The following is a 4,830-nucleotide window of genomic DNA, read 5'->3' on the forward strand; positions in this document are numbered from 1 at the left end:
GGGTATGGACCATAGGAACATCCTCATTCCCAGCTTCCAGAGCATGATGGGCAGCAGGAGCAGCATGGTGGTTCTCATTATCCACAAACTCAACATCATTCCAAATACCACCAAATGAAGCAAAAGGCATGTGATGCATAACACCATCCGGGGGGATGGGATCTTCATCACCACCCATGGCGCCAAGAAGGTCTGCCTGAAGAATATAAACTGCACAAGTCCAAGACTATCCATGTCCAAAATCATCTAGGCTCTCACATATAACATGGCTGCCAGGGATTTCAAGCAGACTAGGCACACAAACTTTGATGAGGATGCGAGCACAATTTGACATATCATGGTTCCAGACGAAAAATTTACCAAATCAACTGACAGACTCTCTAATGAGGACATGACTACCTTGGATATGACCAAAAATATTGCATACATGCATATTTGTGAGGTGATTTCTAATGCAAACTACGCAATAATTTATTTATGTTATCAAGGACAAAAATACTTCACAGACTTTTGTGCCATGTCTAATTGCAGGTGTATGGGATATTTGTACAATCCACATATGAAGATAAGGGAGAAAGAGACGTTTACTTGCTGTTCAAAAAATCCTCTCACATCACTTTTGGCCCAAGAGAAGATAGAGTCCAAGTCTCTCACGTTCTGGATTTAGATTCAGACTACACATACATACCCGACTCAAAACGCCAATAACTCTTTCATTCGGATTCTGAATCGGGTGATTCTTTTTCTGTTGAAAAGTAGATTTCGTGCTCTTTCCAAAACAATTGGATTCACCTTCAAATTAGTCCGGAGCGTTGAGTTATTGACAAAACAATCTAATGCTACAGCAGAATCTGAGTCAAACTACAAGTCCAAAGGTGTTGCATCATCTCCACTTGGGCCCATGGGCCTTGTATGACCTAGGGTTGGTTTTAGGATGCCTTGGAACTTCCTCCCACCTCCTTGTCCGCCACCCCATGCTCCTATATAAGTAGATCCATCTAGTAGCTTTTTTCCTTGGGTTTTATTTAGTTAAAAGTTAGCCATCGCTGCAACTTTGTGTGTACTTTGTTTGTGTCCAACAACCAGACCAAGACCGCTTATGAAAACTCCACTTTCATCAATACTTCTTCCATATTCGCAATATTAAGATTGCTTAATCATATTCTTGCTTGTTCTTCGATTGCTTGCAGGAATAGACCTTCGTGGTCAGGCTGATCGTGCTTCGGCATGGTCAATAACCTCTTGGAGTTGGTTTAGCGATTACTAAGGCGCAACGTTGTTGCACATTTTGTAGCGACCCGACCTCAGATGGCCAAGTCTCTGTGCTTCAGTGTCATCCCTGGATCGGTAATGCTGACACACACAATACTCGAAGGATTTATAACAGAGTGGCAATCACACACTTATTACATCGAATGTGTCAAGAGAGAACTTAATACAATAACATGGCTTAAGGCCATCTAATATGATAACAGCGGAAGGCTTGGAAGATAAAGTGAGTCCATCAACTCCAACGGCATAATTGAGCTGCACGACAACGACCTAACGACCTTACTCCTCGTCTGAAAAGTCTGCAACATAATACGTTGCAGCCCGAACACGGGCCAGCACATGGAATATGCTGGCAAAATAACACAGTAGAGCAAGATAGAATAATGCTATCACTACATGCATATTTGGCTGGTGGAAAGCTCTATGGTTATAGTTTTTGCGTAAAGCCAATTTTTCCCTACAACAAAGGAATAGATTTTAATTTTACTATCATGGTAGTTGAAACAACATTGAGAAGGTTCTCCAACTCAATCCCAATTAAAGTGATTAACATCCCAACAATATTATTTAATAAATGATGAGATACATGTGATAACTCAAATACTAGATACTCAAGAATTGTCCATAACCGGGGACACGGCTAACCATGATTAGATTATACACTCTGCAGAGGTATGCGCACCTTTCCCCACAAGACTCGATTGCCTCCGCTGGATTTCCCGCACTACAAGGTGTTTGGGAAACAGATGACCGAGACACAGTCTTTCAGAAACATTAACTCTCTACTCCGGACAGACCATACCAAACCTACATCCCACTACCTGCTGATCTGCCTCTTCAAGAGCTTCATGTAACTTACTCAACTATGCTAGAGCCCATAATAGCTTGTGGCTGCACACAAAAGTTTCTAGCATGAATCATCTCAGTTTCATTTGAGCCTGGGTGGCGGTCCATAGGAAGATCACACGGGTACTCCGGGATTTCCAAAAAATACAGGCAACACTGGGTACTCCAGGTGCCTCAATCCACCCAGATGTTAATTTAAGTTGCCACCTTAAGTTGAACCATTAATTAACAATCTCACATCTGTCATGAATTTCACTCAAACCCAAACCACGTCTACGAGCATTGCATAGCATAGCAATATAAGCAACGCGTAGAAGTAACTCCCAAGGGTTTGAATGTAACAGGGTAATAGGTTCTACCTCATCAACTACTTCCCAACCCACATGTTAATGACATCCTAATCATGCAATGTTTGAGGATTGGAACTAATGCATAAAAACTGGGTGATAAAAGAGATATGATCAAAGTGTTACTTGCCTTGCTGACGGTCTGTGAAACCTAGGGACTCGTAGTAGCACGCTTCGCACTCCGGGTGCTCTGTCGCAAACAAACAATAACTTACATAAGCAACAAGCAAACAATAACTCCAGTTCGCAAAAGAATCAAATCAAACGGAGCAACGAAACTCAAACGGCGAAAGAAAGAAGCTTTGTTTACTAATCTGAACCTAGGTTGAATTTTACAGTAGCAAAAACTTATTTGAGTTGGTTAAACGGAAAGAGGGTTTCGAGACGAAACTCTAGGCGCTTGAATCGCCTGATTCCGACTAACGAGCGAAAAGAAAAACAGAAACTAAGATCGGATCAGAAATCGCGATCAGAAAAATCGCGGAATAAATCCGATAAAAGAAAACTGACGAACAGACTAACGGACGAGCGTTCGTTAGATGGATCTAACGGGCGAAAACCGTTCATTAAAACAAACGTACGGACGAACGTCCACTGACTAGAAGAACCGAAAAAAACCGGCGAATCCGAAAAAACGGATCTAGGGTTTTCTAAAAAAAACCGAACGGTTTAAAAAAACCCGGCGGCAGGTCCGGCGGCTACCTCCGGCGAGGGGGCTCCAGCGAGGCGGGGGCAACGATGGTGCGGCGGCTCGCGGGGCGGCGGCGGCAAGCGGCGGCGGCGGCTAGCGCGGGCGGCGGCGGGGCTGGCGGCGGTGGCGGTGTGGTGTTGGGGCTCGGGGGCGGGCGTATATAAAGGGCAGGGCGGCGGCGCGACTTGGAGGAGGGGGCAAGGCGCGGCGGCAGGCGGAGTCCGACTCGGACTCCGGTCTGAGCGGCGGCGGTGGCGCGCGCGCGCAGGAGGCGGCAGCGGCCTGGCTTGGCTGGGTCTTAGGCCCAGTCGGGCGCGAACTATTTTTTTTAAATAATTCCGCCGACAGAAATAAAATCCTAGAAAAATAAATAAAAATCTAAAAATGCCAAAACAAAATTTCACCGTCTAAATAAAATATTTAGAACGAGATGAACATTTTCTTGGCCCTAAAATGCAATTTTGAAAAACGTGTGATTTTTCTAATGCAAATAAAATCCAAATAAAGTCAAATAAAACAAATATTTGATTTTAATATTTTTCTTTCAATATTTCAATTATCTTGGAGAATTCATATTATCTCCTCTCATATATTTTAGTATGAAATATTTGTGGAGAGAAAATAATTAAAACCAAAATCCTCGTTTCAAAATTTGATAAAATCAAATTTGAAAACCAGGAAATCCCCAACTCTCTCCGAGGGTCCTTGAGTTGCTTAGGATTTCGAGGATCGCTAGACGAAATGCAAATAAAATATGATATGCATGGATGACTATGTATAACATTCCAAATTGAAAAATTTGGGATGTTACACATTTGTAGTCAGATCGTCAAAGTCGTCTCCACCAAATGGATAGTTATCATCTCATCGAAAGATCAGGACACCCCACCTCTATCAAGTGGTGTCAGTTTTCAGGTTGCTCGGTGAGAATTTCCAGTTATCCCTAGATTAGATTTATTTTCTTACCTACTATCCAAGAAAAAGCCATAAAAAAGGTAGATCTGTTTATCCTTTGTCCAAGCTAGTCCGAGCCTTTGCAATTTTCTTTTCATTGGTTGCATAGTGGAATTATCGGTTGCATCATCGTGTCGAGTTGCTGGTCTTAGTGTCTAGTTCATTTAGAGTGTTGCATAGTGGAATTATCGGTTGCATCGTCGTGTCGAGTTGCTGGTCTTAGTGTCTAGTTCATTTAGAGTTCCGAGTTCTGTTCACATTAGTCACGCCGCCACTACATCGTTATTCCTTCCTCTTTCCACCACCTCCATCCATCAATTTCCACCACATGCCACCCATCGTTCATTGTCATAATCATACTTGAGGTCGTTCGCATCTTCGCTTGATCCAATCTACATCTTGCCTAGTTTGTGATGTAGGGTAGAACCCTAGATGCCCGATCTTTCACGATTGGAGCGGATCCGACGAAGAACACGAGGGGAAACACGAGGGGAAACATGAGAGAATCACTCAAACCAACAAGATTCGATTTCACATGTGCTAGATCCTCGAAACACAAAGAGATACACGATCCACGATCAACTAAGGATGATACAAGTAGTGAGTTCTTCTCCGTGAGGAGGTCTTCAGGGGGTCTTCCCATGAGGGGTCTTGAATCCGCTTGGGGGATCTTCTCCGAAGAGGTCGTGGACTCCAATGGAGAAGTAACCAAGTGGATGA

Source organism: Triticum dicoccoides, chromosome 4A (assembly GCF_002162155.2).
Source record: "Triticum dicoccoides isolate Atlit2015 ecotype Zavitan chromosome 4A, WEW_v2.0, whole genome shotgun sequence".
In the NCBI taxonomy this organism is placed as follows: Eukaryota; Viridiplantae; Streptophyta; class Magnoliopsida; order Poales; family Poaceae; genus Triticum; species Triticum dicoccoides.